Raw genomic sequence first — 12,852 nt, 5'->3', positions numbered from 1 at the left:
GTCCGCTCCTTTCCAAAGAAGTGTCCCCAGAACGCAAAGGAGAGAGCTAAAATAGAAAATCCCATGTGACAGGACTAGTCAGCCTGCTAATTATGAGTAATTAGAAACACCTCCCCGCCTTGTCAGGCCCTGGGTGGCCCAGTGTGAAACAGAGTGATGACTTAATCCTCCCGGGAAGGAAGGCGGAGCGGTGGGCAGAGGTACAGGCGATGGTGGCCAAGCATCCCCAAGTATTCCCACACACCTGGCCTGATGTTGGTCTCAGTCTGTCCCGCCTGCATACACAGGCAACTCAGCATGGGAAAGGGAGCACTGGGGACACTGGGATCGGGCTGAATGAGCTTGAGTCCTGGCTTTGCGATCGTGCCAGCAGCATCTTTGGACGAGTCACTTCACCTCCCTGAGACTTGGTCTCTTCACGTGTAAACCTGGGGTATTCATCATCCCTAATCACACAGCTTTATGGCAATTTGAGGAGCTGGTAAAATAACCAAACATGGTGTCTGGTAAACAGTAAGTGCTCAATAAATGGTGGTGCTTATTGTTGTTCCAACTCTGTCATCTGTTGCCTTGGGTGACTTGAAAAAGTACTTTCCTTCCTCTAGCCTTGGCTTCCCCACTTGTACAATGGAGGTAGGAGGTGGTGACTCACTTATTCAATCAAAAAATATTTTCTGAGGACTGACTTCATACCAAGCACTTGGATGGAACGAGACTGACACAGGCTCTGACCTCAGAGAGCTTTCAGTCAATAGGTTGTTCCCACCCCATCCCAGGTCTCCAGGTGATACGGACTACGGTAGACAGGATTGTAAGGTCTCCTGGGGTACAAGCCCACACAAGTTCCTCCTCTTGGATGTGGACAGGACCTAGAAATATAATGGGATTTTACTTTCCTGGTTAGGCTAGTTATGTGGCAAAGGGGAAAGGGATTTTGCAGAGGTTGTTAAAGTCCCTAAATGCATTGACTTTAAATTTGTCAGAAGGGAGATTATCCTGAGAGGGCTTGAGATAATCAGATGAGCCCTTTAAGAGAGGGTCTAGAACTCAAAGACAGAGGCATCAGTCTCTCTCCTGTTGGCCTTAAAGAAGCAAATTGCCATGTGGTAGAGAGGGCCAGATGGGGCCCTAGAAGCTGAGGGCCTCAGCCCGAAAACCATGAGGAACAGACTCTGTCAACAACCTTGGAAAAAGACCCCAAGCCTCAGATGACACCCCAGGCCTGAATGATACTTTGATTGCAGTCTTGTGACACCCTGAGCAGGGGTTCCCCCCCTGCACTCCTGCCCTAGGGAAACCGTGATATAATCAGTGTGTGTTGGTTTTTTTTTTTTTTACATCTTTATTGGAGTATAATTGCTTTACAAATGGTGTGTTAGTTTCTGCTTTATAACAAAGTGAATCAGTTATACATATACATATGTTCCCATATGTCTTCCCTCTTGCGTCTCCCTCCCTCCCACCCTCCCTATCCCACCCCTCTAGGTGGTCACAAAGCACCGAGCTGATCTCCCTGTGCTATGCGGCTGCTTCCCACTAGCTATCTATTTTACATTTGGTAGCGTATATATGTCCATGCTACTCTCTCACTTTGTCACAGCTTACCCTTCCCCCCTCCCTATATCCTCAAGTCCATTCTCTAGTAGGTCTGTGTCTTTATTCCTGTCTTACCCCTAGGTTCTTCATGACATTTTTTTCCCTTAAATTCCATATATATGTGTTAGCATACGGTATTTGTCTTTCTCTTTCTGACTTACTTCACTCTGTATGACAGACTCTAGGTCCATCCACCTCACTACAAATAACTCAATTTCGTTTCTTTTTGTGGCTGAGTAATATTCCATTGTATATATGTGCCACATCTTCTTTATCCATCCATCCGATGATGGACACTTAGGTTGTTTCCATCTCCGGGCTATTGTAAATAGTGCGCGTTGTTTTAAACTGCTAAGTTTGTGGGAACTTGTCACCCAGCAATAGAAGCCTGATCTACAAACCCTGCCCCTGAGTGCATGCAAGGCCTTGGGTCAGTGCCACCTGCTGGCTCCAACTGTCTTCCCGGTCCCCGCTCAGGGCCGAGAGCCTCAGTGCCCCGGTGAATTCCTCGCAGACAATATGCTCCCATCAGCCATGGCAAAGGACTGTTTCATCAGCTGCCAAGCTGCTCCCAAAGTTGGTCGTCAAAGAGTGTTCTATTTGCCCTACTTTGAATATAATTATCAGCATCATTTGCACGACACTGAGTCAGGGCTCAGCCTGTCACAGGCCCCCGATTATCCCGAGCTGCTTTTCTGGGAACAGCTGTATCCATGCCTCACGCTTGCCGCCTCCTCCCACGTGAATTAGCTGTAATTTCCGCACCTCCGTGCTTGCTTGCCGAGGTCCTTTGTAAACGCAAGGACTTGTGCTGGGCCGGGCGCACTGTTATTTTCAAGGCAGCCAAGTCAGGCTCTGAGGAAACTGTAACAAGAGCAAGTGGGACCTGGCCTTGACTGTGGGACCAGCAAGTGGGGAGGGGAGCGCAGGCAGAGGGGGTGTGGGTGTCCACCCCAACAGGAGTTGGAGCCAGGCTGAAGGCAGTGAGCAAGCACCTGGCAATCAGAGGGCAAGGCGTGAGCAATACGGCTCTCGGACATACACAGTGTGGCCCGTTTGTAGGATGCCCAGGAGGGGGACCTTCCTGCAGCAGCAGAATTCTACCCACCAACTCCAGAGTGTGCTGAGGATGTTGGAGAGGGTGGAGGTGGGGGAAGAAAAGAAAGCCCTGTGGATAGAGGAGAATTGGAAATGGAATGGAAGTAGCACATTCTCCTTCAACCAGAGTTCCCTGCAGGGTATTCAGCTCCCATGGGTAAACAGCTGAGTCCCCTGGAGAGGGGACTATGGAAGGTGGATGGGAAATGTCTCTCTCTGAGGAGAACTGCCTGACAGCGATGAAGCTCTGCCGCTGCAGAGTGGCCCACTGCCTGGTTCAATTCTGTAAGAGAGAGAACACCTCTCTTGGTAGAGACGATGCACTTTCACGCCGCAGATCTCTGGAAGGTGCCCTTGTGTATGTGCGTGAACACGCTTGGACCCTATGTGAATGTACATTTGGGCGTACGTAACGGATGGAAATGCACACGTGCGTGTGTGCAGAGTATCGTCGTGTGTAGCAGTATGTGTATTTGGGTGTATGCTTCCCCGGGCCAGAGGCTGCATTTGAGGATTTATGTACATGGGGGAAGAAGACAGGGCGTTTGGCTCTTCATATGTATCTCTCACTTTTACCTCTTTTGGTACCTACTCCCATTACACCCGCACGTTCCAGCTCCCGGGAAGTGTATCTTCCCTTTTAAGAGTTATGGTTCAGGGGAGAGAACTCAGGACTTGAGTTCTCAAAGACCTGGTATGCAGCCCCATCTCTGCTACTAGTTAGCCTTATAACTTTGAGCCAACCACTCCTGTTCCCTGAGTCTCATTTGCTTCATCTGTGAAGCGGGGTGCTTAGCGAGTCAAGTCTGCACTTAGAATTTAGGATTCCAGATCCCTGTCTCCCTGGTCCTTTCCCCCTGCTCTGACAATCCTTCCCTTGCTCATCCGTATCTACTGCCGTGCCCTGTGGGGGGCGGAACACAGAGGACTTGGGACTCCTCAGCTCTGTGGAGGTCCCAGGAAGCTCTGAAGACAGGAAGACAGGTCTCCCTTCCTTCTTTACTCCAGGTTTCTGGTGAGGTACCTTCAAGTATTGTAGAGTTTCTGGAATACAGTTTGAAAACCACGGATCTAAATAGGCTGATGTTCATTGCCTTGGTTTCTTAGAAAATTCCAAGGGTCCTTGGGGTGGCTGAAAAGGCTCTGGAGGGTATTGGTTTATCTGATGAGGGTGCTGCCTCCTGGGGGAGAGGGCAGGGGGCCTACTTCGGGAATGGTGCTCGCCCAGGGGAGCCCAGGCGCTGCTACCTGGAATGTCCCTGCAGCCTGCGTATCTGCGTGAGAGGGGACCTTTATGAGGCAATGGGCCTAGCCTACGCCCCTTCATGGGGCTGAGCCTTCCAAAGCCTCCCTGCTGCTCACCCTGTTGTGTTTCCGGGCCTTCCAGCGGGCACTCCCTGATGCACCTGGGCCTTCTCAGAGCCTGCCTGGCTGTCTGACTCCAGCACAGATGCAGGAGGTGACCAGAGGGCCTTCAGAATCAAACTTTCCCCAGAGCTGCACAATCTAGAACTCTGGCTCCCACTAGCCTGGGGGAGAAGCGACCCAGGGTCAGCATTTTGCTCCTCCAGAGAAAGAAACCCATACTCCATAGACTGCTATTCAATGAATGCCCTGGACATTCCCCAAATATGAATTAAATGGGCAAATGCCCATAGCGCAGCAATTTCACATCCTTTTCATGTCCTGGAGCACAGAGAAAACAAAAACGTGTGTACAGCTCCCAGAGGAAGTAGAAGAGGATGTTTACGGTTACCAAGGGCTCTGAGGGACAGCACCTCCGTACGCCTCTCGTGGCTTCTGGACATATGAGCATGGCCGCTTGGGACGTGCACAGGTAAAGCGTTTAGCAGAGCGCCTACGGCAGTGGTTCTGAGCCTTGGCTACACACTACAATCCACCGGGGAGCTTTTAAAAAAATACTTTTGGCCCGGCCTCACCACAGACCAACTGTCTACTGATCTTGGTGGTGAGGCCCAGGCATGGGTATTTTTAAAATAAATTTATTTATTTATTTATTTATATTTGGCTGTGTTGGGTCTTCATTGCTGCGTGCTGGCTTTCTCTAGTTGCGGTGAGTGGGGGCTACTCTTCGCTATGGTGTGCAGGCTTCTCACTGCGGTGGCTTCTCGTTGCAGAGAACGGGCTCTAGGGCGCACGGGCTTAGTTGCTCTGTGGCACGTGGGATCTTCCCGGACCAGGGCTCAAGCCCGTGTCTCCTGAATTGGCAGGCATATTCTTAACCACTGCGCCACCAGGGAAGCCCCCATGGGTACATTTTGAAAGCTCCCCAGGGATTCTGTAGCACAGGAGGGTTGAGAAGCACTGGCTCAAGGCAAGGTGAACATTCAGCAAATGTCAGCTATTCACGATAAAAACCCCTTGGTGTCCTCGAATGTGCTGTTCTCCCTGCCTGCGCAGCTGGGCTGGTGTGGCTGGAGAGGGGTGGGGGCCAGGAGTCGTGGAGGGAAGCGCTGCTCAGGAGAGATGAATGTTGGGTAGGGCAGCCTGGCATCCATCTCCCTCAGCCACATCTCAGAAAACTGAATTAAAATCTATCTTTTTCGGCGGCTGCCTGCTTGGCTGGCTGGCTTGTGGAAGCGAGCTGAGGCAGTGAGCACCTCCGGGTAGGGAAAAACTGTTGAGGAGATGCCCCAGCCTCCCACCCTAGGGGCAAGAAGGCAACTCAAGGGGTCCTCTGGAAGGAGACCATTCCCAGGGGTGGTCCCTCGGCCCCCCGTCTCCCTCAAGCCAGGCAGGCAGGGTGAGGAGGGGCTGGCTATCTTGGAAGAAGAAGGAAACTGTGGTCCTGTCCTTGGGGAGGCCCGGTTTGGGGGACCAGACCTGGCATAGCTCAGGGAGAACCAAGATTGTTTGGAGAGACCAAAGCCATATGCCTGGATGGGCAGAGAACGGTCTGGGGCATGAAAGCCCAGCCTGCTTCAGCATGACAGGGGTAGCCCACTAGGTAGAACTACACTAAATTGGGCATGTGGACACAAGCTTTAGTCCCCAGTCTGAAAAGTGTGTCCTTGGGCTAGTCCTGTGGCCCCTTCGGGCTTGGGCACTTCATGCATAGAGGAGGGGACTAGCCAGCCTTCCTGGATCCCAGCTCTGATGATGTTCATTTCTGTGCCTCATCCAGGCTGATGCTACTAGGTACGGCTGGGATTAGAAGCCATCTACAAGGACTGTAGCACCTTGGAGAAAATTAGAGAGGTGCCCTGTCCAGGACCAGCTAGAAAAAGCACCCCTTTTGGTGGACTCTGCATGCCTGGCTTGGTGGGAAGTGGGCAGAGCAGGAGCTGGATTTCCACCCCTACCTGCCCCATGCAGGGAATGGACTGCACAGTGGGACCTGGAGCCCTGACTGACCCCTAGCTATGATCAGCTAGGAGCCTACCCTCTGGCTAGGGGCCTTGCAGCAAAGGGAGAACAGGTGAAGGGAAGGGGTGTGAGGAGAGGACCGCGGGTTCATTCCTGTCCACTGGCTGCCCAGGCAGAGAGCAAGCGGTGCCCAACCTGCTCACTGCCCACACCAAGACATACATCCAGGACACAGAACAGAGGGCAGGGGATCCAGAGCCCAGAGAGGGACCTGGAGTATGGAAAAGGGAATAAACCCGGAAATGAAGGCTGACTCAGAGCCAAGGGTCCTCATCTGGCGGCCCGACCACTGACATTCCCAGGGACGGCTGGCCTGCTGCAGGTGACTCTGGTTTCCACCCTTCCTCACACTTCATGTCTCCAGCGTCCCATGCTCCATGCTCCCCTCCTGACTCAGAGATTGCCGCAGCCCCTCCTTCCCCCTCACGATGTTTCACCGTTTACAGAGCACTTTGACACACAGCATCTCATTTGATCTTCAGGTACCCGGGCTGGAGACAGATGAAAGGAGGCTCCCAGGGGTAATGGCAACAATCTAGAAAGGGGTGTACCCAGGTCCAGAGGGAAGTCCTGTCCATCTTGCCTGTCTGACTCTAGCAAGGCACCAGGCCCTCTTCTTTCCAGAGGGGTCTCACCCTATACTGAGACAGAGAAGAATTAACATTCTCCTCCTCCAGGAAGCTTTTCTGGACTGAAAGAAATGTGATCCGTGAAGACCAACAGTGTGGTATACAGAGGCAGGCAGGGTTCATTGCACAGTAAAGAAAAATCATCAACTCACTGAGCGGACCCAGGGAACTCCTCGCATCTTTCCAGATACTTCCTTCAAGTTTTCGTTATGGAGTCCTGCTTCACGCTCCAGTCCTCTCCTCCCCAGTTGGACTAGAATTCCCAAGGAAAGGCTTAAGTCTCTTTCTCTTCCCTCCTCCATCCTTGAAGCTTCCTCAACAAGGTGGCCACACCCAAAACTCGGGCCCACAGAGAGGCTGAACGATGACTTGAATGAGGAAAGACAGAGCCTGGTTGCAGAACTGTGGATGGGGCTATGGAGGGAGACTTGGGATGCTGACGCCTGGGGTAGTGACCAGAAACCGTGAGCAGGGGCAGGTGGGAGCAATGAGCTGGCTGGTGGGAGTGGGTAACTGTTCTCTGTCGGGCTTTGGCTCCACCACCGACTGGCTACATTGTCTTGACCTGTTTAGTTCCCCGCATTAAGCCTCAACTTATCCATCTGTGCTAGGAGGAGGCTGAGTGGTACTACAATAACAGTAGCCATAGTAATTAATTCATTAGTGAGGAAATAAAATCCGTGAAAACCTACTTTGGGATGTGTGTACCATTCTTCTTTAATGATGTTGTTAAGAGGTGGGGGGGTAGGTACTATGATTCCCACGTACAGGGAAGAAGTTGAGGTTCAGAGATGCCCGGTCCCCTGCCCCAGCTCACAGAGCTAGCCCTGGCACAGCAGGGACTGAAGCCAGGCAGTCTGACTCCAGAGCACTGGCATCTTAAGTTGCTGTAGGCCGCCCCGGTAAGGCCCCCACCTCCCTTTTCTGGCCATAGAGGCGTTTTCTAGGGGATCACATTTGAAGACATCCAGGCAGGAATGCCGGAGCTAGCTGACTTTCCCAGGCCAGGGCTGCGTGGGCAAAGAAAATCCCAAGGGGAGTCTGGGACTTGCCCTGTAAGGAAGGCTTCCTGGAGGAGGAGGAGCTGGCTCAGACAGGAAATCAGGAGGACGTGGCAGGGAGAAGGCAGAGGGTTTCTCGCTCTGGGTATCTCGGGAGGGTCGAAAGGAGGGCGGTGAGCCCCGGGGAAGGCCCGACGCTGAGCCCCGGAAGCCGAACTACAGAGGGGAATTGTTGCCTCCGCATCCTCGCCCCCAGGTCTCCCAGCCGAAGCTCTTGCTCCCATGTGCGGCGGGCGGGGTCCCGCTCCACCCCATCCCCGGCCTAACCCCTCCCCCGGGCGCCCATTGGCCTGTACCCCACCCCCAGCCTGCGAAGTGCGCTGGGGGAAGGCGGTGGTCGCTCGCCTCCCTCCTGCCCCCGGCCTGGCTTCGCGGTGGGGGCGGCGCCTCTCCGCAGCCCAGACCCAGCTGGGCTGGCGCGCGGCGCAGGGCAGGCGAGGGCAGGCGGGGGCCGCCGCGCTCGGGCCCCAGGCGGCTACTGACGGCGGCAGCGGCGGCTCCAGGCGAGCGCGGTCCCCGCGTGCGCACAAGCTCACTCCGCCGCGCAGGGACCCACGGATACCGGCAGCCGGCGGACACACGGACGCGGAGACCCGGGCTCGGCGCGCGCTGCTGAGCGCACACGCTCCCCGTCCTCGGGCGGCTCGGGGCGCGGAGTCTGCCCCGGGCCGACCCGCAGCCCGCGGCCCCGCGGCGAGGCCCCGCTGTGAGCAGGTAAGGGCCGCCCCGCCGCCCCTGCCCCTCTAAGCCCTGTCCGCCCTCCCCCGACTCCAGAACCTTCGCCCCTTGGGGACCGCGGAGCCCCTCCTCCAGCTCGGCTGTCTCCGCAAGCAGCGTCCTTCACCGACGGAGAGCGGGCCAGGGCCAGAGCGGGGCCAACCTCCCGAAACCTAAATGAAGCCGTCTCCCGCCGCTGCACCCATCCTGCGCGACTGTCTGATACCCTCCCTCTCGCCCCCCTCCCCCGCCCTCCCAATATCTGGGATCATGGTCGGGGGCGACCGATCCTTGCAGCTCGCAGGGCGTGGGGTGGGCTAGCTACCTCGCGCCCCTCTCCGTGCCAGAAGGGAGGACCAGGGGCAGGGAAGGCACTGCGGCCGGAGGGACCCACAGAGACCTGTCTCTCTACTCCCAGGGCAGACGGACGCGGCTAGGCGAAGCTGGAGGGTCCCCAGGGGGCTGGGTACCGCAGTCCTCACGGGATTTGAGGGGTGGGCAAGCGGCGTGCTGTGTACGGAGTGGAGTATGGGCCGGCGGAGAATGTCCCCCTGTAGTGACACCTTCGGGATTGTTCAGAAGAGCGTCGTCTCTCGGTTTCCCGCGGCGCAGAGAGGCGGGGGTCCGGATGCCTGGGCTTCTGCGATCCCGCGAGGAAACGCCCCACGGGGGCCTGCGGGAGAAACGCGGTGGCCTCCCCTGGCTGAAGTGGGCTCGCCTGAGATGAGACCCCTGCCCACTGCCTTAAAGGCACAGGCTCGTGCTGCAGCTGCGGGAGGCTGGGGCCCACATCCTGGGCAGGCAGGACCTTTGCAGGTTGGGTGGCGGGTGGTCCGAAGGGGCCAGGGTGCCAATGGATGGAGCTAGACGCTCAGGGGAGAGCGCAGCCAGGAGCTGATTGTATTTCACGTGGAGCTGGGAGTGGAAGCTCACCCCTGGCCCGTGCTCAGCCCCCCTTTGAAAGCTGCTGGGGGAAGGATGGAGGACCCCTGCTAAATTCTCCAGATGATTTCTATGCTCTTAGTGCAGGTACATGTCTCCCTTATCCGCTCCCCCCGCCTTCCCACACACACCAAAAGAAAATATACAGCATTTGGCTCTTCTAGTGAGCAGCACTGCATTGGGGGCGGCTGGGGGATGGGCGGGGGCTACACAGTCCGTGGAGGGCAACCTGCCTTGGGACCCTCTTGGGCAGAGGCAGACAAACATTGTGAAGGTCAGGCTGGAGGCTTTGAGCGGCTGTGGGCTTCCGAAGGGGATACAAAACTATGTATGGGCCTTGGTTGGGGGGCAGCAACGCTCAGATTTTCTCAGGGGGCCAGTCTGAGTTGGTGCTGGGTGCAGGTCGGGTTGGCAGAACCCCCAGTCCCCAGATGAATCTGGGGCCCCTCTTCTCCACTGACTTTGGGGAGGGCAAGTAGAGGTGCCAGTCTGGACACCAGTCAAAATTTGAGTATATGAATTAGAGATACAACACACTGGGGCAGGCCCTGTCCAGATCTTCCAAACAATTCATCAACAAGTGTGTGTGGGGTGACCAGGGAGGCGAACCCGGTGCCTTCCCTCCCCTGTGGTGGGTAGTTCATCCATGATTCTGTGTCTGGCACAAGACCGTATGATTCTGTTTGCCCCTATGTGCAGTGAGAGGGTTTATCTCTGGGAAGCCTCTTGAAGGACTCTTTCCTACATTCTAAGAACTAATCAGGCTAAAAGTTTCATTAAGGTCCTGTTTTGTGTAAGGTTAAGGCTGGCAGGGCGTTGATTGGAGAAACACTTTGGAATACATCCTTTTTTGTGCGGCCACCCCTCTTTGCCCTGCTCCTACTTTGGGACACTTCCTCAATTTGTGTTGAATAAACAAAACAAAATGGGTGTTTAGAGATCAGTATCTATACCTAAGAGCCTAGGAAAGACAAGAGCTAAGGCCACAAGGTGGCTTTCTTCCTGGGGATGTGGCCTCAGGTTCAGTGTCCCAGGTCTCTGGCCTCTTAGGGGTGAAGATTTCATTGACCCAGGGCTGGCACTGTTAAGCAGAGGACACCTTGTGCTGTCTGCCAGAGGGCAGAACCAAGGTGTGCCAAGCACGAGCTCAGCTCAGTGCCAGGAAGGCCTTGCTTCCCCGAGAGCTACCCAGTGTGGAGCCGACACTTGGGGTGACCGTGGGTTTCCTGTCTGGGGAGGTATGTGAGCAGAGGTCCCATGCCCCAGACAAGTGGGACGGCCTCAGCCACCTCTGAATGGAGGAATCTACAAGTCCAGGGTCTGACTGGTCTGGGCCTAGTGGTCCCGCTGCCTGGCAACATTCAGGCTGCAAACTCCTCAGCTGTGGCGTGTTTGTACTGAGCCCTGGATGCCGTTAGAGGCACATGGTGACAGCCACCTCCACAGTGACACACAGAGAGGGAGTGACACACTGCTGGGGCGGCATAAAGGTTTCCCATGACACCTGCCAGAGAACTGGGGCAAACATACAACAGCAGAGCACGACATACATACGGACAAGGGGACACACCCTCTCACACAGATCTCGACACACCTGGGGACTCAGACGTCTGCCCAATGAAGATCACAAATTCTTTCTTAATGAGCGTCCAGATGCACGTTGCACTGAGTGGAGAAAGCGTGTGTGTGTTGTTGCGTGAGGGTGGAACGAGGGTGGGTAGGCTTTTGCTGTAAAGGGCCAGATAGTAAATATTTTAGGCTTTGCTGGCCATACACTAGGTTGCAACTGCTCCATCCTGCTGTCATAATGTAAAAGCAGCCATAGATGATACTTAATGCAAATGAGCAGGGCTATGTTCTGATCATCTTTATTTACGGACACAAATTTGAATTTCGTACAATTTTCCTGTGTCATGAAGTATGAGCCTTTTAATTTTTTCCTGACCATTTGAAGATTAAAAAACATTTTTGGCTCACTGGCTGTACAAAAATAGGTGACAGGCCGGATCTGACCTGCTGGAAGGGTTTGTGAACCCCTGGGCTGTAGGTTAGCAAAGAGAAGTGGTTTAAGAGGTGGAAGAAGGGAGGGGCTTAGTCCTGGGGGCCCAAGCCGCCCTAGGGGGGCCCTTGGGTGCTTCCCTTCACCCTGCCTGGAGCTCAGGGTGCCTGTCTATGTAATGCCTGGCCTCAGCATCCTACCTTAGACAGGCCTCTGCTGCGTTCATGTGATAAATCTCCTGTACCAAGGACACCCGGAGACAACATCCATGCCTGAAAATGAAAGGACTTCGTGTCGCTGAGCTCACCAAACAGGTCCTGAGCCCCCATTCCCATTCACCCTCTTTGGCCAGGGCATGCCCATCTCCACCAGAAGGAAAACCTCAGGGAAACCTGGACATGCCCCTTGTTCCCAGACAGGCTTCAAACTCACAAAGAGAAGGATGAGGCCTGAGACAGTCGAGGCAGGAGTAAGGGGCTCCTCATCTAGGGCTGGTAGTTCTCAGAGGAGGGTGAGGCCAGTGGAGGTGGGTGCAGCCGGGGTGGGCTTCCTGGAGGTGGTGGCAGGAGGTTAGATTGGCCTTGTGGAATATCTGGACATTCTCATCCCAGCTCCAGGCATTGCCTTAGCTGTCACCTTTCCCCCGTGAAAAATGGGCATCAGAGAAGGGTGGCTGAGACACAAGAAATAAACAGACAGTTCCTTTGCGGGCACTTCCGATGTGCCAGTTTCTGATTTAAGGTCGTGCGGTGAATCGGGTCCTGCCTTTGGTTTCTTCCTATCCCTCCTGTCTGTCCCCTTCTGACATTTCTTTCCTGCCATTTCCCCAGAGGGGTGGGCCAGGGAGACTTTCTTTTCCCACTTGCCCAAGCCTCTGGATTCTGTCCCCCACTTTCCATTCCAGCTGCCCTTCCCTGCCCAGGCCCCCATCACCTCTACCCTGAATCCAGGATAGGTTTTCTGCCTGCGCTTTGCTCCTTCCGCTCAGCTCACCAGCCTTCTGAGGAATACTCCCTAAACGGGCAGCTTAGCACTTCACTGCCCTGTAACACTCTTCAGTGCCTCCAGCCCTCTCCCGTGGAGCTAGGCTGCAGTGTCCCTGGCATCCGCAGACTAGCACCAGCCTTCCACCCTCTCGTCCACCCGCAACTCCTGGTATCTTGCTGGGTCCCTCGACACCCCGCATTCACCTTCCTAAACTCATCCACCTGGCACTCCTCAGGGTTTGAGGGTCCCCACCGCATGTTCTGCCTGTGCCAGGTGCCATAGCACCTGCCAGTCAGAGCTGGCCCGCCCTTCCAGGGACTCACAGCTACTCTGGAGGGACTGCTGGCTAGCAGGGGTCAGCGCAGGTGGCAGTGCTCGCCATCCCACCTGCCCCAGCCTCACCCCCCGCCTGGGAGGTGCTAAGCAAACTATCCAC

General features: G+C 55.2%; 1 protein-coding gene across 2 annotated transcripts in view; it reads left to right on the top strand.

Annotated features, from left to right (window-relative positions):
- Positions 1-8,358: 8,358 nt before the first annotated feature.
- The window catches only part of ADCYAP1R1 (ADCYAP receptor type I), a 49,008-nt gene continuing 44,514 nt past the window's right edge, over positions 8,359-12,852 (top strand). For both annotated transcript variants that reach the window (XM_032644003.1, XM_032644002.1), the window contains exon 1: positions 8,359-8,485. The gene's annotated coding sequence lies outside the window, so the exon portion shown is untranslated. The remainder of the gene's footprint in view (positions 8,486-12,852) is intronic.

The sequence above is a fragment of the Phocoena sinus genome, chromosome 9 (assembly GCF_008692025.1).
Source record: "Phocoena sinus isolate mPhoSin1 chromosome 9, mPhoSin1.pri, whole genome shotgun sequence".
In the NCBI taxonomy this organism is placed as follows: domain Eukaryota; kingdom Metazoa; phylum Chordata; class Mammalia; order Artiodactyla; family Phocoenidae; genus Phocoena; species Phocoena sinus.
The sequence above is the reverse complement of the archived record's forward strand: the minus strand, read 5'-3'. Positions and strand labels throughout refer to the sequence as shown.